The sequence below is a fragment of the Bubalus kerabau genome, chromosome 2 (assembly GCF_029407905.1).
Source record: "Bubalus kerabau isolate K-KA32 ecotype Philippines breed swamp buffalo chromosome 2, PCC_UOA_SB_1v2, whole genome shotgun sequence".
In the NCBI taxonomy this organism is placed as follows: Eukaryota; Metazoa; Chordata; class Mammalia; order Artiodactyla; family Bovidae; genus Bubalus; species Bubalus kerabau.
In genome coordinates this window covers 154936884-154961322 of record NC_073625.1, presented here as the reverse complement: position 1 = coordinate 154961322, position 24439 = coordinate 154936884, and the positions used below count along the sequence as shown (strand labels likewise).

At 41.5% G+C, this 24439-nt stretch overlaps 1 long non-coding RNA gene across 1 annotated transcript; it reads left to right on the top strand.

Annotated features, from left to right (window-relative positions):
- The first annotated feature begins 942 nt into the window (after positions 1–942).
- LOC129643965 (uncharacterized) lies at positions 943–22299 on the top strand. Its single transcript, XR_008710629.1, has 6 exons — positions 943–3981; positions 4100–4166; positions 5061–5297; positions 9783–9888; positions 16851–16896; positions 21710–22299. It is a non-coding gene; the product is annotated as an uncharacterized LOC129643965 (long non-coding RNA).
- The last annotated feature ends 2140 nt before the right edge of the window (positions 22300–24439 follow it).

The window sequence follows — 24439 nt, the reverse complement described above, 5'->3', positions numbered from 1 at the left end:
AGGGTATATCTAATAACATGTTAATAACTCACAAATTGTCGGTTTTGGACTACAGACCCAGAGTGAAAGGGCCTTCATAAATTATGCATGTCTGACAAATAGGTGATACATTTTTCAAATCACAAAAGTTCTTCAGAATCAAGTCTGCTCTGTGGAGATAATTAAAGAAAATCAATGTGTGTTTATTGATAGATATTTGACTTGAAAACACATTTTCCACACTCGCTCAGACAGTGAGGCGCCCGAGCTTCAAGTCCAGTTCTCTGGGGTGGGAGGCTTGAGTATGCTGGGTGTGGTCCTCTTGACTCCACACGCGCATTCTTGCCTTGGTCCTTGCCTGACCCTAACCCTTACAGAGCTGAGGACAATTGACTTGACTTCCTATCTCTGTCTCTTTTCCTGAGTGAGAGAGTATAACTGTGATTTAGTTTCACTGGGACCCTGAGAGGCTTAATTCATCAATGTTGGTAAAGTGCTAGGAAGATGAGAAGTGCTGTGTCCATTCTAAGCAGCATTATTGATTCAATTTTTTCCTTGTGGTTAATATAAAATTCTCCACATATCAGATAATGGCTCAGCATTGCATAAACAGCCAAGAATTGCTGGCAGAAGAGATGTGGCCTATGTTTTCCCCTAGGAAAATTGATGTCTGTAAAATGCCTTTGTTTCTCTCAAAAGACATTATTATTTGATTTAAACTGATTATATTGGTACTGTATTTATCAGTGTATTTTCTTTTTATTTGCTTGTTTTGGTTTGCTTTTTCGGTAACTATTGGTGATAATGTTGAACCCAGTAAATGCTTTATACTGTGGAAGGTCTGGATTGGTAAATATTTTGCTTATCCATTTTAGATAATCCTGTTTGTCAAATAATAAGGAGGATACACGGAGAAGGCAATGTCAACCCACTCCAATACTCTTGCCTGGAAAATCCCATGGACAGAGGAGCGTGGTAGGCTACAGTCCATGGGGTCACTAAGAGTCAGACAAGACTGAGCGACTTCAATTTCACTTTTTACTTTCATGCATTGGAGAAGGAAATGGCAACCCACTCCAGTGTTCTTGCCTGGAGAATCCCAGGGACAGAGGAGCCTGTTGGGCTGCCGTCTATAGGGTCGCACAGAGTTGGACATGACTGAAGTGACTTAGCAGCAGCAGCAGCAGCAAGGAGGCTACATACATACATACATACATACATGTGTGTGGATATATGTATATGTGTATCTATATATGTAGCATATGCCTGTGTATATATACAAAGAAATATAAAATGGTAATTTGCATTATCCATAATGTATAATCCTGTTCATTAAATAACAGACTATAGGTGTGCATGTATATGTAATACACATGTATGTATACATAACACACACATATAAATATATCAATTTTATGCTAATATGCTTAACATGTCTGTATTATTATTCTACTAAAATAATGTAACATAAGTAACTACTAATTATGACATTTAGCTAATTCAGCATTCTTTAAAATATTTTAGGAATTGCACTCCTAAAATACTTTTCACAGGCATTTAAAAAGCATATGAAGAATTTAGACTAGTTACTTTATCGTTATAATTTGAAGAAATGGTGTGATATAGTTGAATTATCTAGCTTATTATTCATCAGAGTTGGTTCTGGATCACTTTTCCAAATTCCAAACACACCCTCACAAGATAGAGGATTCAGCACCATTGGTTACTGAAAAAGAGAACATGCAGTGGGCTCTGAAGATGGCTCTTCATATGAAGACTCTTCTTTGTTACATGGGGTCTGGTTTGTTTATTTAAACAAAATTCTGTTTCTAATGGTATTACGATCATGGCTTTTAGAAAGTATCTCTCCATGATACATACTGGAAAAAGAAATCAGTTTCATTATCTTATGGTCACACTATTTGTGTAGAGCTCAGCTGTGAAAATCATCTCCATAAACACCACAAAGATTTATAAGAATTTGCTTGTTTCATTTGTCACTCATCAGTTCTTTTCCTACATCATTTATTGGATGCTTGGTATGTATTAGATGCCTTGAAACACATTAAAGAGTAGAAGACAGCCCTTACTCTTAAGGAAGTTGTGATCTGGTTGAGTCAAAGAAAATGCCCTAGAAACAAGAGATTAAATAAACGTTTATGGACAGAGGCTAATAGGTGTCCCCCCACATCTGCTCCTTCCTCAGTAATGGAATTCCAGTTTTTAGTTGGCCACCCAGGGTAAAGATGCATCTCTCAGTTTCCCTTGCCAGTGCCAAGGGCCAGTGCCAAATCTGGACTGTCTTGGGTAAGAGGAAGTTTCTAGAACCTCCCTTATGTGCCTCCTTCAGCCTTTCATGTTTTCTTCTTGCTCACTGGATGTGAATGTAATTGCTGGGGCTTCCGTGACCGTTCTGGACCACACAGATGAGGGCCGCACCCTAGGAATGGTGGAGCAGAGTCTGAGGGCGATTGGGGGCCTGGCATTTACGGGACTGCCACACGGCCCTAGGCAGCTACCCCTGGGCTTCTCCATGAAAGATCAATAAACTGCCACCTGTCTATTATTTTAGGTGTCTGATACTTCCAGCTACTTGTAATCCCAACAGGCACTTTCAACAAGTGTGTTTTAAGTGTGGAGCGGATAATATACTGTGAGTAATCAGAATGGGGGGGTGCCAAGAGAGGCTTCTGAGAATATGCTATCCCAGCATGATTCTTCTCTCACCTGCTCCTTATCTTTTCTATCTCACCATTTCCTGAACATGACACTCTCTCTCAACACTTTCTCTCGTCCTTACCTTTCCCTTCTGCAATGCTTTCTCTATGGACCTTCCTTCCCGTCTAGTTAATTTTATAATTAAATTATATAATCCACATAAGCAGTTAACACAGTTAATTAAACTATGTAAACACACAGTACGTTTAGCTGTTATTGTTATTACTGACCTGCTCAAATCTGGCTTCTGTTCTGAAACCTCTCTCAAGATTCTTTCCGCTTCCCCATTTTATCAGAAACAACTATCCTCTTAGTGTCCTAATACCAGGCACTGAGCAGTACTCCAGAAACCCTACTGTTGAGGAAAGTGGCTGGCTTGTGTAGCTACTGCTCAAGAGGAATGGGGCGCGGGGCGGGGTGCGGGCGGGCAGGAGGAATGTGGCTCTTCTACATTCCTTCCCCTTTGCCTTCTGGCGGCTTCTTTGTCACTGTGTCCCCTCCCCATCCCTCTGCCTCTGTTTCTATGGCTAGTTCTTCGTGTTCAATAGCAACACAGCTTCAACTCTGCTTTAGCTCTGCCAGCATTATAACCTTTTCTGTTCGGAGCGTCAGGGACGTAGTGGCAAGCAGATCAGAGTGTGGGGCTGAGAGCAGGCAAGCTGTGCTGGAAAGATTACCCCACCTCCTTCTGTGATAACTATGGGGCCGGCATTGTAGGACCAACAGTGTTGCTCTGCGCTTTGATTTCCAGGTGTTTCTGCTCAGATGGGATTGCTCTGCCAACATGATAGATGTGAGGGGCTGCATCTCAGATACAACCATGCTCAGCTGTACTCAGGCATCCTTCTGGCACTTTCCCACCTCCAGCCTGTGGGGGCTGGGGGCACAGTCACGCAGGTGTCTGTGCATCTGACCATGGATGGCACAAGCCAGCATTATTCTGGTGTCTGGGTTGGGCTTGTACATAGACTTCTTGCATTGTCTTTGGGAGTTCAGACACATGAAAAAAAAAAGGCCCTGTTGAGAATAATGAGGGCCCTGATGCTGATGGGATGAGGCAGTTTCACTCCAGATGGTGGTCTTTAGCAAAAGAAACTGGTGCTGTCAGACTTGAGGTTTTCAGTCACTGAAGAAGAATGACTGGTTGAGGATCATTTACACAGTCCCTCCCTTTTTCTTGGCTTTGTCTCTGTTTAGAGAACCAAGTGAAGAGGTCTGTCCAGCTTCCTCCTGTTGGTGCTGCCATACTGATGTTGCCTGGCTTTTGTACCACGTTCCGCAGTGGTATGTCCCTGAGGCCAGAATACGCCAGGGCCATATTTCATAGTAATTGCCTATTTCATTGAGACCCCAACAGGGCAAATTCTTACCTCCTTATTCAAAAACTTTCTTCTGATAATAGGTGATTACAATATGGCCCTACATCTAAGCCCATCCACCCATGATATCCAATGAGCAAAATTCCCCAGGTGAATATTATTACTTTTTTTTTTAATGAAGAGGTTGGGGAAATTGAACTCTAATATTTCTTTCTGTGCTACGGTTTTTAAAGTTTTGCTTTATTGAGTTAATGCATAGTTTTAAATACAGTTAGCCCAGACCTCCAATATGAAAAACAGCATAACTTGTGTTTAGTGAAAAGTAGCAGTTGAAAAGGAGAATTGAAAGTATTTCTGGAATTGTTAAACTGGAAAATATCTTTAAAGAAATTTGCAGCATACAGTGGGTAAGGAACCACCTAATAGCTGATATATAAACTAAAGGTATCTTATGTTTTTCTCTGGGTTTTTTAAAAAAACCTGGAGTAAGTAGGATTTACAGACGGAGGAAAACCTGGCTTCCAAATACTGAGGAAAATGTTCTTGAGTTTCATTGCTTACATATCATTGCTTTGCACAGGAGGAATTTAACGATTTTCCAAACAGCTCTAGTGTTTCATCAGGACAGAGTACTCACAAAGAATCCTTCCTCTCTCTCTTTTTTATAATACTTTTATTTTATTTATTTATTTTTGGCTGTGCTGGGTCTTCTGTTGCTGCGTGGGCTTTTCTCTGGTTGTGGTAAGCACTGGCTCCTCTCCCTGTGGCGTGCATGCTTCTTTCTGGGTGGCTTCTCTTGTAGAGCACGGGCTCTTTGCTCAAGAGCTCCAGTAGTCAGGCTCCCCAGCTCTAGGGCACAGGCTCAGTAGGTGTGGCCCAGGGGCTTAGTTGCTCCAGGGCATGTGGGATCTTCCTGGACCAGGGATTGAACTCCTGTTTCCTGCACTGGTAGGCGGCTTCTTTACCACTGAGCCTCCAGGGAAGCCCTCCTCCGTCTTTTATTTACTGAAATAGATGAAAGGAACTAACAATTTTTCCTTGCAGAGTGAAAGCCCCTCCCCACGAGGTTGGTACCTGGAGGCTTAGCAGCCTTGGGGAAACCTACGCAGCACAAAGCATTGTGGGAGCACAACAGGGGCTGCTTCCGGGAGCTCAGGTTGAGATGTGCCCTCTCCAGCAAGGAGAAATCTGGTGCCAACAGCTGCCTTGGAAGAAGTTAAAGGCCTTAGAACCTCCCGTGTGCCCATTTCTCTGGACGACATACTCCAAGATGAAAGGCAGGTGACTTGAGTTTCTGTTCTGAAACGTGGGGTCCCTCCGAGCTGATGTGGTGTGGTCAGGCGTGGAATGAATGTGGTATTCCGAGGACTGTTCTCTGTTGGATGCCGAAGCTCCCCAGATTGCAGTGCAGTTTGGAAAGCAAGACTCCAAGCCGCCTGGGTTAGCTTTGCCTGTATGGGTATAACCACTGGAGATGATTGCGTTTGTGCTGCCTGTGCTCATCTTTAAAGAGACCTGAATCCCAAAGGTTGAGGGGATTGGGAAATGGCAGACAGGCTGATAGTTCTTTGTTAGGAAGCCAGGTGACTGAGGCTCATGTACTCAGCTGTCAGTGGTTTGTCATCCTGCCTCAAAATCTAGGAACCTGGAGGCAGGAGATAACGGTGCTATCTTATTGTTTTTGTTCAGTGGCTAAGTCCTGTCTGACTCTTTGTGACCTCATGGACTGTAGCCCACCGGCCTCCCCTGTGCCTGGGATTTCCCAGGCAAGAATACTGGAGTGGGTTACCATTTCCTTCTCTGGGGGATCTTCCTGACCCAGGGATTGAACCTGGATCTCCGCGTACTCCAGCATTGGCAGGCAGATTTTTTACCACTGAACCATCAGGGAAGCCAGTGGTACCATGTTGGTCAGTTGCTTTCTCAGAGCATGGAAAAATGGTGTTCTGGTCAGTCTTCTCAGCACCTCTCCTTGGGAGTTGTTAGGTCTGGTTTACAGGCGGAACGTCTTTTGTGTATGTGGGTGTGTAGGACAGGAGAAAATGGCTAAAAAAATGGCCTTCTCAGCATGCTTATTAGCTTTTTCTCCACCTACCTCCTGGGTAGGTACAAAGAGAAATGGCAGCTACAGGATGGCATGTGGCTCACAGACTTATTTTATTTGACCTGTAGAGGTTTTAACATTGGGGGAGGGGGATTAGTTCCTACTTAATAAGAGGAAGAGTTCACATAAAAACGATTTCCACTTTCTCCTAAAGAGTTGGTTTTTGTCTCTGGACAGTCAGCTGCTGCTAAGTTGCTTCAGTCGTGTCCGACTCTGTGCGACCCTATAGATGGCAGCCCACCAGGCTCCCCCGTCCCTGGGGTTCTCCAGGCAAGAACACTGGAGTGGGTTGCCATTTCCTTCTCCAATGCATGAAACTGAAAAGTGAAAGTGAAGTCGCTCAGTTGTGTCCGACTCCTAGCGACCCTATGGACTACAGCCTATCAGGCTCCTCCATCCATGTTATTTTCCAGGCAAGAATACTGGAGTGGGGTGCCATTGCCTTCTCCGGGACAGTCAGCTAACCCTAGGCAATGGCTGCCTCTCTGAGCGGAGGCATCTGCTCCCTAGTTCACCGTGGCTCACGTTTTTCCAAGGTGAACTGTTTTTGACTTAGTTCACTGTGGCTCACGTTTTTTCATTATTTGCTTGGCCCTAGAAGGCATTTGAGTGTGAGAGCCTCAAGTGACACAGTCTTCCTCCCTGCTCCCACCCTTTCTAGTGTCCTCCCACCCTTTCTAGCCCTGCTCTCTCAGGAGCTCCCTCCATGAGCCTGTCCTCCTGTCTCATCTGTGCAGATCCTGTGCGGCAGCCCTCTGTCCTCTTCTTGGGGAGGAGCTCCACGCTTGTGTTGCTCTGTAGACTTCACCACAGATGAAGGTGAAAGAACTGGGAAGCTGAGTCCTGACTGGGACTCTGTTGGCACATCCCAGCCTGCTGGGTACAGGGCTTGGCTCTGAGTGCTGTGGCACGTGGGTCTGGCCCTGCATCCTTTGCTCTGCCCCTGAATTCCCTGGAGGTGAACTTGACTAAAGCCTGAAGTCAGGGACAGAGAAGTATTTTTTTTTTTTTTTTTTAACTCCTTTTGGAGAACTGTGGGGCCTCTTCATAATAGAAGTTATAATAACACAATTACACATATATTATATATAATGTGTGTATATATATACCTTCTTGTAAATCAGTCCTTTACACTCAACCATGACCTGCTAAAGTAGGGATAAATTATTGCCCCTGTTTCGCAGATAAGCTCCAGAGAAGGCTCAGAGCACCTGCCCCAGATCTCAGTCACTCATCCCAGCAGGGACACAGAAGCCCATGTTGGGTTTTGTTTTTTTATCTGCACAGTGCAAGGCCACACTTTTAAGCTTGAATGTTTCTATATATATGTAAATGTCTGTAGTCACAGCTTAGCACAAGAAAACATCAGGGTTACTATTCACATTCACTCTATCATTCAATAGGCCATTAAGAACTCCAGGAGGAAAAATCCCCAATACTCCTTACACCTGTAAATTCCTCAGTTAAGCTTTCAGTATCCTAAACTATTAGATATTAAAAATAAACACATTTTGAGTAACAGAAAAAGGTCTTGGCACTTCTAAATATTTAGAAATTTGCAAGCCTACCAGCACCCTTTTTACCATATCTGTATACTGTTCTTTTGGAGAAGGCAATGGCACCCCACTCTAGTACTCTTGCCTGGAAAATCCCATGCAGTCCATGGGGTGACTGAGAGTCAGACATGACTGAGCGACTTCACTTTCACTTTTCACTTTCATGCATTGGAGAAGGAAATGGCAACCCACTCCAGTGTTCTTGCCTGAAGAATCCCAGGGACGGGGGAGCCTGGTAGGCTGCCGTCCAAGGGGTCACACAGAGTCGGACACGACTGAAGCGACTTAGCAGCAGCAGCAACATACTGTTCTTTAAATTTTTTTTAATTTTAATTTTATTGGAGTATAATTGATTTATAATGTGTTAGTTTGGGGTCTACAGCAGAGTGATTCAGTTATACATATAATCATTATTTTTTAGATTCTATTCTCATATGGGTTAGGATCATATTATTATATTCTTAAAAATTTACATTTAGATTGACAAATGTTAAAAATATCAACTTAAATTTGAATGAAAATTGTTAAAGAATCCGTTAATCACATATTAAACAATAGTAAAAATGAGTTTCATATGCTAGTTGTATTTTTAAATGTCCATGAAAATAATATCTGATTAGTAATTTCATTTTAAAGTTTGTCTATAAATTGGTTAAAATAGTGGCACATTTGCCACCTTTTCGGAAACCTGCTTCTGATGAAAAAAAAAAAAACGTAAATTGCAGCTCTTCATGTCACCAGCAAGCTTCCCGGGCTCAGTGTTGGAAATGTATAATATATAATATAGCAGACATAGAACAAAACTACTGGGGGACTTGGCCACATCTGGTCAGTTGTTACAATCTGTTGGGTCTTCCTAGGATTTCATATGGTGATGGGCAAAGCTAGTGCATTGGTGGATATGGGATGCGCTGGGTACATGTAATGACTCATCCTTATGGTGAGCCTGCCCCAAAGGCTGGTGAACTGCTTTCTTCATCTGGCTTTATGTTCATGGCTGGCTGATAACCTCCATCTCCAAGAGCTCACAAAAAGAATTGTCATGCAAATATTTAATTTCTCTAATCCAGGATGTTAAACTTGATTGGTTTAAGAGATGGTAGGAAAGTATTCTTCATGTTTTGAGCATTGAGTTTAAATGCACTTTAGAGTTAGAGCACTGATTCATTTATTTTGTATACTTAGACTTTGAACATTTGAACTCAAGTAAATTTATGTATGTCGTAAACTACTTATTAATTTGAACAAAAGGTCCTGATCATGTTTTAAAAATAGATTTCAAGTACTGAAGAAAAAGTGAGATAATTTTTATGTATTTATTTAAAAATATCTGAACACTGAAAGCAACATTAAAACCATTAATAATCCTTGTAGTTAATGTGCTTTGGAATTCACAATAGATCTCAGTCTTCTGAAGCACTGACTTTATTGAATTATCCATGTGGTTCATATTGGTAATGGAAGGTGGGGCTGCCTTACAAGATTCAGATCCAGAAAATAAGAACTTGGGAGATGTCCTCTGGGATACTTGGAGAGAATAAGATTCGGATAGCTCAAATTGTGGTATATATATTAGCTTGATCCTTTGAAGACCAACAAAATAATCATTGTAAACATTTCTTAATACAGTTTTTGAAAAGCTTGCATTGTTATTTAAATATGTTACCCATTATAATAGCCATTGTGGTCTTCTAAAAATAATTTGGAGTTTGGAATTCATTATATTTTTAAAAGTGTATGCATTCAGTTCAGAATAGCTCTCTGAGGATATGCTGTGCATATAAATACCAGGCTGCAGACAGGGCTTAGATTAATGGGCCATGGAGGGTTATTTTATGGAGAGTTTAAGTGTGTATTATTGTTGTTTCTAAATTGTATTAATAATAATATCCTACACATGTCCAGCATGTGTATGACATTTTACTGGTCTTAGAGGGTCACTGCATACATTATCTCATTTGTTTCTCACAACAACCCTGGGAGGGAAGTGGGATGGCATCAAGTGTTGACACTTAAGTCCTTTGGTTGAGATAAAGTCCTGGTAATATTGGGAAGAAAAAGATGCTATAGAAACACAAGCATTCTTTTTATTCTGTTTTTGACCAGTGTGGTAACAAGTGTTCGGATTGACTTTGGACATTCAGTCTCCAAGGAGAGATCCTATCTCGTCATTTCTTCCACCTGGTAGGAGGGGGAAAAAAGAGCAAAATGTGTGAGTACTCTCTTAGAGGAAAAACTGCAAGATTAAGGGAGTAAACTACCTTTTACTTCATAGAAGTTAGCACTGAACCCTTGAATTCCCCATTGAGAACTTACATATACTCTTGTTTAAAACACGTTTCTGTACCCTTTCTGTGCCATTCATGGTGAAATCTGGAGAATCAAGTATGTAGAGGTTGTCAGAGGAAACAAGCAATTTTATTGTTATAGTCAATAGTGATTCAGTGTGGACTTATGTGTTGTTTATGAAATATTTTGAGCTTTCCTGTTTTACCAACAGCAGCATGGGAACTCAGAGACAGTGGTATACCGATAGCTGAGCTGGAGTAGTGAACCCAGGACTGTAGAATCCTGGAACCTGTGCCGAGAAAAATTCAAATAATTTATCATAATGATTATTTCTATCAGATATAACTCCAGGATTAAATGCTAATTTTATTTGACTTACATAAAGGGGAATTATTACTGCAGTTACTTTTAAAGAGCTCCCTGGGTTTGCCAGGAGTATTTGAATTAACAGTAAATTGTGCACCATTACTTATTAATGGGGTCCAGCTGATTTATTGGTGGTCTGTCTGGCAATTAGCCATTCTGTATAGTGTCTTCTGTTTGGCCATTACTTTTTCACTATGGAGTGCAAGCTCAGGGATGAGCACCTTGAACCAATGGGGAAGTCTGCCTGTCAACCTAATAGGGCCTTGCATCATCTTAATGGTGAGTTATGATCTGTCTTGAAGGATATTTGGACACACTTAATATCTTTTGGATGACAACCATTGGAGGCATAGATGAAAGTACATGTTGTCATTGAACCACTAAAAATCTTTACTTAGTCACCAGATAGCCATTATATTATATGAATCGCTTTAGAATATTTCTTTTATTTAAAAAAATTATACAGGTGTTTTTGGCTTCTGTGGCACGTGTAGAATGAAATGCTGTGAGCAAACTGTAGCACAGCAAGTTATGGCTGGCAGTATTTATTTGCCAGTGTCACTTTGGGGTGCCTAATTTGTCCTCAGGAGAAATATTTTTTGCTCAGCTTGCAAAATGTTGTAATAAAAATTGGTGATTGATGTTGATTATAAGATTAAATGGCTGGGCCACAGTGGCCAATGCCATAAATCAAAGCAGCTCAAAGTTGTGATTGGCCACTAGAGGAGGTTCTAAGTGGGAGCCTTTTTTTTTTTTTCTTTAATGAATCAATATATTTCAGGTCTTTATAACATTGACTCCTGAACTTCATTGAAACTGTATCCAAAACATCATTTTACAGTGCTTTTAATAAATTTTAATACAACCTGGTTTTGCCTATCTAAGCATGCAGGGAAGCTATGAGGCTCAGTTGGTGAAGAATCTGCCTGCAATGCGGGAGACCAGGGTCCGATTCCTGGGTTGGGAAGATCCCCTGGAGAAGGAAATGGCAACCCATTCCAGTATTCTTGCCTGGAGAATCCCATGGAGAGAGGAGTCTGGCAGAGACTCGGTCACAAGAGTCGGACATGACTGAGTGACTAACACTTTCACTTTTTTCAAGCATGCAGTAGTGGAAGAAAATACATGAAAATTCTCTTCTTAGTGGGAAGGCAGTTTAAGAATCAGTGAGGGTGTAGGAGCTGCTAAATCCAAGCTCATCGCCTGATTCTTTGATTAAAGAGTTTTATATTTGATTGCCTCACATTAATTTCTCCTTCCTAACAAATTCCTTGGAAGGTATGTTGTCTGTAATCTGATGCCATCCTTCAATGTCCTGGGGGCCATCCCCTGCTCTGACACAGTTCCTCGCTGGAATTGGACTCTGGAGTAGAGGGAAGAACACTGGGAAAGCTGGGGTTTTTTATTTCAAGTATGATCAGAATGTTCTGGTCACTCCCATTTTCTGGCCATCATAGTGACAACTGAGTGACACTTGTTTTCCAGGTCTGTTTCTCCTATCTTTGACAATTCTGGGAGCTCCATGATAGCATCCCAATAAATCCCCCTTTGTTTGGCTAAACCAGAAGTGGTTTCTCTTGCATGACACTAAAACTGGGCATCTGTAAACATACAGGAAACAGAGGATTTCTGATTGGGACTGAATATATATTCATTCAGTTATTCATTCATTTATTCACCAAATATTTATTGAGTACCTAATATATATGTTAGGCACTCTTCTCAACAACTTGGGAAGCAGCAGTGAATAAAGCAAAAATCTGTGCTTTCATGAAATTTGCATTCTAATGGAGGGAGATATATAAAAAGTAAGATAAGTTAAATATAGGTATCTATCATATATGTAAATATACAATATGTAAGCCATGGTGATAAGTGCTATACATATACAATATTTCTCTTATTAGTTCTTTCCTTGTTAAAGTTCCCTGAATCAGGTAGACCTGTTCAGATGTGACTGATGATCTGGAATGACCTATACTGAGGTTCTGTCTGTCTCTTGAACTTTGCTCCAACACATTTCTGCATAGCTCTCAAAGGGATGTCAGCTGGAGTCTGAGCTGCGTGTCTGTACAAAACAGAGAGCTGGAGAAAGGGGACTGGGGTGAGATAAGGCAGTGGCAGGAGTTGAGTGAGGGCTTTAGTCTTGAGGCTGAAATTCTTCCTTCTGGGGCTCTGCCTGGACTTCTGCCTAGCAGTAGGATTGAATCAAGAATGCAAGGCTGGGGCTTGGGCAGGTGGCCTGGAGCATGAATACAAACTGATTTATGTGTGGGGAGGGGGAGTCTGGGTCAGAGATATGAGGAAGTATCACAGGACTGTGTGAGACAGAGCAAGGTAGCAGCAAGTGGAGGGACCTAAAAAAAAAGTCTGTGAGGGTAAGGGCAGAAAGTATTGCTGTGGTGAAGTAGGTGGCCAGCACCTTCTTCATTTAGTAGGCAGATATCAAGTAAGGGGACCAGAGTGGTATCTGGAATAATGACCTAAAAGAGCGGGGAGGGATGTGGTGGTGCTGCATTCAGAATTTTAGAATACAGCACATTTTTTTTCCCCATGAGGTCGGGAACCTGGCAAAGCATCCAGCCCAGTGTTAGCAACAGGTTAGTGGAAAGCCATATATCAGGCCTGTCCCCTCACTAGGTGAGAGGTATCAAGGCCTAAATGCCAGCAATGAAAGTCTAGAGCCCCAGCAGATCTGCAGGATGACAGAATATGAACACAGAAGATCTTGGGAGGCTAGAAGGAAGGTCTGGGTTTCATAGGGATGAGCTGAAGGTCAGTTTTGGGGTTTAGAAAACCAGATGCGTGCCACAGAATGAGGGAGAGATGGCCTTCCAGCAGCATGAATCAGGAAGCAGCTTGAGTGTGCTTGCCTTCATCCTTGGCCTGCATTTTTAGGAGAATAATACTCAGAAAGAGAAAGGTGATTGTTTTTTTCCTACAGTGTATTGAAGACGGAACACCTGGAACAAGCATTCTGGTGCCGATACTCTGAAAGAATTAGAGTAGGACTCACTCAGGAGTGAATAACTGAAAGGATGAAAAGACCAGAAACCATTGTATATGTGAAATGATTGGAGGAACTTTGGATATTTAGACTGGAAAACAGGCTCAGGGGGTATATGAGAGCTGTTTTCAAATATTTGTCTCATGGAAATGGTTTTGGGCTTCTATTTGCTTCAGAAGCATCAACTGATTAATGTGGGGCATAGAGTTGGACATGACTGAGCAACTAACACTTTCACATTTTCTGATAAGAGGTCCACGGATTGGATGATTAGCCTCACAATGGGCTCAGTCTGGGTGGGATAGTCACATGATGCCTTTTAGCCAGGTAAGGGTGGAGGGAGGCATCCAAGGGCTTTTCAACCCTTCTATGATTTGGCTCTGTTAATAAACAGTATACTGGACAAGTAGCACAGAACTTAAAGAACCAAACACATACATGTAATATAGAACTGTTGGTAATTTATTTTCTTAACTTTTGCTTGATGTTTATAGCTCTGTTAATATAACCCTGGTCTAAAAACCTTAGCCTCAACGTTACAGCCACTTCTTGAATCTACTCTTGATGTAGATGTCCTTCGTGGCTTTTTTTTAATACCAGTGTGGCTCCAAAATTTCTTTGTTGAGCTTCCGTGTTGTCGCACTTAGGACTATCTTAGTAAATTATTTCATTCAGTGAATTTTTATATAGCCTGCTACTGAAGTCATCGTCTCATAGTTCTAATCTAGTTCCCATTAGAGTTTTCTTTCTGCTTCAGCAGAAGCCAGAAGAAAGGACGACATCACAGTGGCGGCTCCCCGGTCCCTGTCTTTCCCAATCAGTAGTATACTTTTTAAAGTTCCTATTCGTGACTGAGAGAACATCTCCTCCCTTCCATCTTGCTGGGCGCTCCTTGAAATCTGCAGCTAGCTTAAGTACGTTGGTTAAATGTATTCATTAACCACTTCACTGAAGCTCAAACTCATAAACTTGGTTCAGAACACAAACAACTTTCTTTTGCAGGGGTAGTATCTCTTTCCAGTAACAAATCCTAGTAACCAGGGTTTAGATTTCCAAATTATTTCAGAAGGAATGTAAAAGGTTATTTGGGCAAAACCATAAAAATATTTCACCCCAATATATTATTTCTCCTGGATTATATTCTTGACTTTTTATCAGGAGCCCCTGGGGACTGAACCCAAAGCAATAAACAGTGGGGTGATTTTCTAGAATCAATGAAACTCCACTCCAGTACTCTTGCCTGGAAAATCCCATGGACGGAGGAGCCTGCTAGGCTGCAGTCCATGGGGTCGCTAAGAGTCGGATACGACTGAGCGACTTCCCTTTCACTTTTCACTTTCATGCATTGGAGAAGGAAATGGCACCCCACTCCAGTGTTCTTGCCTGGAGAATCCAGGGACGGGGGAGCCTGGTGGGCTGCCATCTATGGGGTCGCACAGAGTTGGACATGACTGAAGTGACTTAGCAGCAGCAGAAGTGTTATAAAAGAGAAGGTTTCAGGAGGGAGGGTTCTATTGTCCTTCAAATAGCACTTTGGGGTTGGTGTTTACCCATTTTAGATCTTATTTAGAGTCCCAGCTATTAATAAAGTAAAAACCCTACTCCCCATAGTTCCTGAACCAAATAAGAGAAAGCCACAAGGAAACCTCAATGGGCCTGTGGCTCTGCAGAAATAGAAGTTATGTCAGTTGAGAAAACGTAAGGAGCAAAGCCTTTTCTTTTCTTAGAACTGAACCGCTAGTCGATCTGGCAACAGCATACTCCAGCTAGAAATAAACACATTTATCTTTTATTGCTGAGAACAAGAAAGAAATCCCAGGCTGCTGGAAACAGCTTTTCTCCCACCACAGGAGCTCGCCATGTAGGTTAATCTGCCTGGCATTTCTGAGAACCAGTTTTGTATAAGAGCTGCACTGGGCAAGGTGGGGCTGGGAAGGTGAGTCAAGCCAGGTTGGTCCTGAAAGAGTGCTCTTCACCCATGACTTTGGCATTGTGTGGCTCTTCCAGAACCTGGAGATAGAGAGAGGGAGGTCTTGGTATCAATTCAGTAGACCTCCTTTAAGCTCTGCATAAAGAGTAGGTCGGCGTCACTGGCGGCCTTGGTCTTCAGGGGATGGGACTGTTGGAGTCATCACGGCATTGGCCTGACAACAAACTGAAGTAGGCTTTCACTCAGTCTTGCACATCTTTTCTTTCAACGCACTAATTGTTCTCTCTGATTCTACACTGTTCTGACAAGATGGCAAATGGAAAATGTGCAAAGTAATTAAAATAAGTGTGTGGTTTCAGTTGTTATAATCTATTGCCCTGAGCCGAATGCCATTTGAGGGGGAACCCAGAGAAGGGCTGCATTCAGGCATGGAGGACAAATAGTTTCTTGGTTGGTTTGTCTTTTATAACAAAAATCCAACTCAGGAAAATGACTGACGAAAGAGACACTTAGGGCTTTCCTTGGTAGTTCTTTCTCAGAACTTTAGGGATTCTGTGTTGTTGTTTATGATCAAATTTTCAAGGGTATTATCCATATATATAAAATGATTAGGAAGACTATTGATAAAAATCAATTTATACACAGTTTGTGTACAAGGTACATTTGCCTCTTGTTGAAATAAAATAGCATTGGAATGTTGGGCTTGTAAACATTCCTTTTAAATAAGACTATACATCTCTGAAATAATTTTCCTCAGACTAAATCTTTGGGAAATCAAATATTTGCCTATTTGGAAAGCCTGAAAAATATTTTGTTACCAATAGTTTACACTATTATTATTGTAGATGTAACAGTGCTCATCAAAAATATTTTAGAAAACAGAGACAACTGTGAAGAAAAAGAAAATATTTTCATTTTCATTAGATTGAACTAATCTCTGAATATTTTCTTCTTTTTTCTTTTTTAAAATTAATGTGTAATGTGTGTCTTTGTGTTTACATAATTAGATTTATACTCTGCAGTGTTTTATATCATGATTTTTCTCACTTTCATTTCACTGAAGCTTGTAGAAATGTTTATTTTTAATGACTGCATATGATTTGATTTTGTATTTGGGCTATAACTTATCCAGCCTACATACAGACATTTGGGTTTTCTCACATCTTTGGTGCACAGGACATTCGACTGCAACTTTATTGATTGCCCTTAGGTGGATTCCTTGAAGTTCTTTTTCAAGGACAACAAGGTATGATGCCATCTTTTAGGTTACTCTGGTACAAACAGACAAATGTGGAACAGTTGAATTGAAGCAGATCTCATTTTAGAGAAAGGGTATTGTTTCTGGATGGTTTTCCTTCTTTCTTTTCTGATTGGGTTCTTGTGGTGCTAGAATTCCTTGGACTTTAGAACTAGGAAGACCAAGATTCAAATTCTAGCTCTGTGACTTTTTAGCTACTTGATGTAACTAGTAAATTACTTGATGTAACTCCCTTGTGTAGTGCCCTCATCCATAAACTAGGGTCAGTAGTAGGTTTTCAGTGAGGGTTAATTGCCTATCTCTTATGCTTGTTCCCTTTTCAAGGAGTATTCAGAGCTAAAGAAGATGTGAAATCAGTTGGATGATGAAGGTAACAAATGTTCTTACTGAGTCATATGTAGCTTGAGATACCAGTTTCACACCATTTAAAATTTATTCTAATATGAAAATCCACAATAGATAGGGATCAAAATAATATATTATTTATTTATTTGGAAAAAAAATCAAAGAATTAAATAATTAGAAAAATAAACTTACTAGTAAACACACCAATTTACTACATATTTCTTTCAGTGGGTGGTTGAGTCTCTGAAAATGATGAGACACAAAATTGTGTGAAGAACAATCAGAATCCTTCCCTTTGGGCTGTTTGGGTCATTGTTATGACAAGGCACACTTTGGTGAACTATATTACAAAATCATAAAACTGACGGTAATATAGTCACAAGAAAGAAAGTAGTATGAATGATCTCATTCATTGAATGAGATCTGAATGATCTCATTTTTTCATAATAAATACTTGATATTTTGGAGGTTAGAAGTCATAAACCTGTTAACTGATAACTTGAGGATTAATTGAGAAAAATCTTACAAATCTACTGAAAATGCATAAAGAATAATTAAAATGCACAATGTTGCAAATATTCTTTCCTGGTGATTCCAATCTACTCTAGCCTAAGTAATGAAACACTTTTTTTCCCCTTTCCTAATTAAGCTTCATAAATTTACTGTATTGACAAGAGACAAAGCCTTTTAAAAGGAAAAAAAAAAAAGGTTTAGTAGTTAGAGATTGTAGAAGTGTGGTATTTTTACCCATGAGAAAGAGACTTAACCACAGACAGGAAGAAAAATACCAGCATCAGCCTTTTAGCTCTCAATCTGTAACTTTCTTAATCACTTAAAGGAATGGTATTTTTAAAAAGATAGTTTAAAGTTTGAATTAAATGTGATAAATACTGAATTCCTCTGAGCAGAATAAGTTGTTTCAAAATATGTAAGGATCAGCACACTTTTATCTGAAAATAGGTTTTATCCTTAAATATATTAAACTGTATGATGAACATTTCCTCTGAAAGATATTGCTGGATCTGTGAGCATCCAACCAGGAGTCAGAAACCACATCATAATTTGAGCAGGGGCTTCCTGGATAGTTCAAATGGTAAAGAATCTGACTGCAACACAGGAGACCTGGGTTCGATCCCTGGGTTGGGAGGGTCCCCTGGAGGAGGGTATGGCAACCCACTCCAGTATTCTTACCTGGAGAATCTCATGGACAGAGGATCCTGACAGGCTACATACAGGCCATGGGGTCACAAAGAGTCAGACGTGACTGAGTGATTAACACTTTCTTTCACTTTCAATTTGAGCTGGACAAGTTGAATATAATTATTAACTGTAACAGAGGTTTGGAGTCACAGGAAATTGGCTAGTAAGAAGTAAATAGAACTGAGAAATATGGGAATAGCAGATATAAGGAATAATCACCACATCTAGGACTGAGATAGAACACTCGAGGAAGGCCTCACTTTACCCCAGGGCTGAGACATATACCTCATTGGAGAGGGCATGGCCGTGGCTGAGTATTTGCTGGAGAAGTCCCTGAGGTGCTGTGCTGCAGAACTTGCCTGAAGTCTGCCCTCTCAGATGCAGGGGAAGTATCCATAGGAAGATGCCTTGCCTTGGAACTTGCCTCAAGACCGCCCAAGGGGAGGCTGGGGGAAGCCATCTGTGGGAAGATGCCTTGCTGGTGGTACTCCACCATGAAGCTGCCTGAAGGGGTGCTGGGGAAGCTGCTGGCCACAGGGGACTGCTGGACGCTGTGGGCTACAAGAGCCGATGCTGGAGAGGCTGCTTGTGCTGCAGGAGCGGGTGCTGTGAGGCTATGTGATTGGAGGTATCTCACAAGAGGAGCTCGTCAGAACCAGAGATGAAACTGCTCCTCCTCCAGTGTACTTCCAGCACTGTCAAGGGATGAAGGCTGTCATGCCAGCTGACAAAGAAGTACTTAAAATCTCGGTACCAGAGGAGTCATTCAAGTGTGAATCTGGAACCCAGGAGCAATACATTGATAATGACTACAGTCCAGCCCTTTGGCTAACTCAGCTTCCATATACACTCTTCTACACATATAAACTTGTGTACAACAGCAAAACAACTCTTCCTAAGGAGATACAGCTGTCTTTTTACAGGTGAAAATGTTCTGCTGCTGCTGCTGCTGCTAAGTCGCTTCAGTCATGTCCGACTCTTAGCGACCCCATGGACTGTAGCCTACCAGGCTCCTCTGTCCATGGCCTCTTCCCCAAATGAGGAGACACATGCAATGATACATTGTCACTGTATCCATCACTGGCTAATATTAATTACTTGTAAAATTCTGTCAAGTCCCATTGAATACTTTGTTACTGACAAGCTAAATCATAAAGTTAACTTCCAAAAATATGTATATGAGATAAAGATGAGAAGGAAGTTGAAGAAAATTGTTAGCATCTACAAATAAACACACACATATAGCAGGCAAGGAGAAAACATGTAAAGCTACTGCAGACCTTGATGTTTCTCTAACTGGTAATGAGATTGTAATTGATTCTGATGGCATTCTTTTCCCATTGTCCTTATATTTCATCTTCTTTCCTGTTAGAACCTCAGCTGGTTGGGATCCTTTATCTGTTGGAATGACCCACACCTTCCTAAAGGGTCTGAGTCCTCAGTTGTCCTGCATTTTTTTTTTCTATAGTTTCCCATTAACCTTTACTGTTGTGCTTGGAAGTGCCCAACACTTTTGGGGTGAGAGACACCCCAAAGAATCTCCCATTTTCCAGAATAGTTCTCCTTGCACTCATTTGAAACAGCATCCTAATTTCTCCTTGGTAATTTCCCCTTTTCTTGTCAAAATAGTTATCTTTTTTTTTTTTTTTCTGTTTGTTGGTTAGGTTGCATAGGCCTAAAATGGCCCAATCTCATCTTCCAATTCAGTGGAACCACTGGAAAGTTACAAGCTCATCTTCCAATTCGGTGGAACCATTGTTGTGCCTCCTGATTGGAGTATCACCCCATTGGGAACTAAGACTTTCAAACTAGCAAAACTTGAGTCTTCCAGAACAGGAACCAACAGTTCTGGGAATGATTTGTTAGTTAACACTAAGCAGAACCACTCCCATGTCTACTTCTTGACTCCTGATTGTATTAATTTTGGCTATCAAGAAGATAGCACCATATAATTACCTGTGATTCAAAGCATATACTACATCCTGTAAGACAGAGCTCTCTTTCAGGATGTCAGTTCCTAACTGGTGTCATAACTGAACCTTCTGTAAGTTATTCCACCTTTAAACTAGCTAGTTCATTTCATGGGTCTGAACCTATTGCCACACTTACTTCTCTGTGAAATGATTTCATTGATCAGACGCAGTGCTACAGAGAATATCATGATGATGGATAAAGTGTTCTATGAGTCTACGGATGGTGATGTTTAACTACTTTTTCACCAGGGAAGGCAAATCCATATCCACAATATATATTTATTGCAGTAAGGATAAATCTGTGACCCATCTCATGGACATGGGTTTGGGTGGACTCTGGGAGTTGGTGATGGACAGGGAGGCCTGGCGTGCTGGGGTTCATGGGGTCGCAAAGAGTCAGACATGACTGAGCAGCTGAACTGAACTGAACTGATAGCTAGACTTGTGTTGAAAAAACCTGAATGACACTCATGCAACTTGTGGAGAACACTGCACTATTAACCAGCGTCAGAGGAGGACTCCAACTGTGTGGATGGTAGCAAAGGTCATCATGATGCCATCCACTAGAAAGAGAAGTCCAACACTTGTGCCCACTGCATCCTGGTATCAGAGTCACTGAGGAAAGTACAACATGGTCAAGCACTAGATGGAATAATATTTTTTTTTTTTACATGGAGAAGAGACAAAGCAAGATCCACCCCAGCAGTGTGCACAGGTCCCTCATGGCTAGTGTGTGCCCTGGCAGTTAGTTGCACACAGGGCAGTTGGCCTATGCACACCCCTCTCATGCTGCAGCAGAGGGAACCTCTCTCCTCCCAGTTTCCAGGAAGTCTGAGATACTGAAAGCTGGGGCCATGCCTGAGGGCCACTGATCCACACGCTTAAACAGAACATAGGGGTAACACACTGAGTCTGAAATAGGAAGAGATATTCCCACACAGGGCAGCGATCCCAGCACAGGCTGTGTGGGCTCTTTCCATCTTGGTAAGAATGCATTCTAGACCCAAGGTCTATCTTACATGGCTGTGGAGGGGTCAGAAGGCTGTGTGTTTGAGACTACCTTTCTCAACACATCTTTCTCCTTCCTTCCAAACCTGCTTGATTTTAGTCTTTCATTCCCATTTTATGATAGACTGCTATTGAACATACCTGCTGCTGCTGCTGAGTCGCTTCAGATGTGTCTGACTCTGTGCAACCCCATAGATGGCAGCCCACCAGGCTTCTCTATCCCTGGGATTCTCCAGGCAAGAACACTGTAGTGGGTTGCCATTTCCTGCTCCAATGCATGCATGCATGCTAAGTCGCTTCAGTTGTGTCCAACTCTGTGCGACCCTATGGACAACAGCCCATCAGGCCCCTCTGTCCACTGGATCTTCTAGGCAAGAATACTGGAGTGGGTTGCTGTTTCCTTCTCTACACTGAACATACCTAGCTGATGGCTGTAAGATACTCATTTCATCAGGCCTCATGGTCACCTGTTATTCCATAGTTAGGAGTTCAATCTCTATCTAGGTCTAGTGGCAAAACCAGATGTGTTTCTTAGAAGGAAAATAGTTATTTACAGAAGAGAACATAATTCGTTTCCGTAATCCTAGCAGTCTGCATTGGTAGTCTCCAATTTGTACCTAACCAGAAGCTCTAAAAATGTCCATATTTGCCACACAGATTTCTGGGTGTCATTGAATCTGCTGGATAATAAAGATGGAGTGGTAAAGAGGCTTGTACTTCAACCTGAACTTACTGCAAAGCCTTCTCTTGCTCCGGTCCCACTGACATCGGGAGACTTGTGGGTGACTGTCTGGAAGTGTTAAAATGGCACACTGAAGTGTGGTGTATTTTGCTACCAAAAGGCCTCCTGAGCATCATGCCTTTCACTTGGTGGTAGGGGAAGTGAAGTGCAGGAACTTACCTCTTTTCAGTTGACGTGTAGTTGATTTACAGTATTAGTTTCAGGGGTACAACATAGTGATTCAGTATTTTTACAGTTTATACTCTATTGAAAGTTGTTATAAGATAATGGCTATAATTCCCTGAGCTATATGATATATCCTATTCTTTATTTTATGCATAGTAGTTTGTATCTCTTAATTCTGTACCCCTAATTTGTCCCTCTTCTCTTCATTCTCCCTTTTTGGTAACCACTAGTTTATTTTCTGTATCTGTGAGTCTATTTCTGTTTTGCTATATACATTCATTTGTATTATTTTTTAGATTCTTCATGTAAGTGATATAATACAGTATTTGCCATCCTCTGTCGGACTTATTTCACCAAGCATAATATTCTCTAGGTCCACATACATTGATGCAAATGGCAGAATTTCATCCTTTTTTTTTTATAGCTGAGTAATGGTTGAGTATATATATATATATATTCTACTTTCCAAATATATATATATATTTGGAAAACTCAGCAGTGGCCACAGGACTGGAAAAGGTCAGTTTTCATTCCAATCCCAAAGAAAGGCAATGCCAAAGAATGCTCAAACTACCACACAATTGCACTCATCTCACACGCTAGTAAAGTAATGCTCAAAATTCTCCAAGCCAGGCTTCAGCAATATGTGAACCGTGAACTTCCTGATGTTCAAGCTGGTTTTAGAAAAGGCAGAGGAACCAGAGATCAATTTGCCAACATCCGCTGGATCATGGAAAAAGCAAGAGAGTTCCAGAAAAACATCTATTTCTGCTTTACTGACTATGCCAAAGCCTTTGACTGTGTGGATCACAATAAACTGTGGAAAATTCTGAAAGAGATGGGAATACAAGACCACCTAACCTTCCTCTTGAGAAACCTATATGCAGGTCAGGAAGCAACAGTTAGAACTGGACATGGAACAACAGACTGGTTCCAAATAGGAAAAGGAGTTTGTCAAGGCTATATATTGTCACCCTGTTTATTTAACTTCTATGCAGAGTACATCATGAGAAACGCTGGGCTGGGAGAAACACAAGTTGGAATCCAGATTGCCGGGAGAAATCTCAATAACCTTAGATATGCAGATGACACCACCCTTATGGCAGAAAGTGAAGAGGAACTCAAAAGCCTCTTGATGAAAGTGAAAGTGGAGAGTGAAAAAGTTGGCTTATAGCTCAACATTCAGAAAACGAAGATCATGGCATCCGGTCCCACCACTTCATGGGAAATAGATGGGGAAACAGTGGAAACAGTGTCAGACTTTATTTTTCTGGGCTCCAAAATCACTACAGATGGTGATTGCAGCCATGAAATTAAAAGACGCTTACTCCTTGGAAGGAAAGTTATGACCAACCTAGATAGCATATTCAAAAGCAGAGACATTACTTTGCCAACAAAGGTTCGTCTAGTCAAGGCTATGGTTTTTCCTGTGGTCATATATGGATGTGAGAGTTGGACTGTGAAGAAGGCTGAGTGCCGAAGAATTGATGCTTTTGAACTGTGGTGTTGGAGAAGACTCTTGAGAGTCCCTTGGACTGCAAGGAGATCCAACCAGTCCATTCTGAAGATCAGCCCTGGGATTTCTTTGGAAGGAATGCTGCTGAAGCTGAAACTCCAGTACTTTGGCCACCTCATGCGAAGAGTTGACTCATTGGAAAAGACTCTGATGCTGGGAGGGATTGGGGGCAGGAGGAGAAGGGGATGACAGAGGATGAGATGGCTGGATGGCATCATCGATGGACGTGAGTCTGAGTGAACTCTGGGAGTTGGTGATGGACAGGGGGGCCTAGCGTGCTGCGATTCATGGGGTCGCAGAGTCGGACACGACTGAGCGACTGATCTGATATATATATATATATATATATATATATATATATATATATATATAAACAGTAACTTATCAGAAACTTATCTTTAATCTTAGAGGAAATACCTTGACTTGCTTCAGACATTAAACCCCTAGAAACTTCACTGAGGTTGGGGTGGGGTAGAGTGGGGCTGAAATTTTGTGGAGGTCATCTTCCATATGTCTTATGAAAATGTGAAGTACTGTTCCTTCCTGCTCATTAGTTCTCATCAGCGTAGCCTTGTCCGTGTAGCAGTGAAATTAGCAGTTGTGGCTCAGCTGGTAAAGAATCCACCTGCAATGCGGGAGACTCGGGTTTGATCCCTGGGTTGGGAAGATCCCCTGGAGAAGGGAAAGGCTACCCACTCCAGTATTCTGGCCTGGAGAGTCCCATGGACTGTATAGTCCATGGCGTCACAAAGAGTTGGACATGACTGAGTGACTTTCACTTGACTTCACTTCAGGACAATCAAGCTCTCTACAAGTTATGTTAGAGCAGAGAATAAGAAAACTGATATACCATATACTCCTGAAGCAAGATTGTGAGGGCATAGTGTTTTCACTGTGAGGCAGAAACAAACTACTTCTGGTGGCCCTTGCAAATTACTATGAGAAAAAGGCATTAGTTATATGC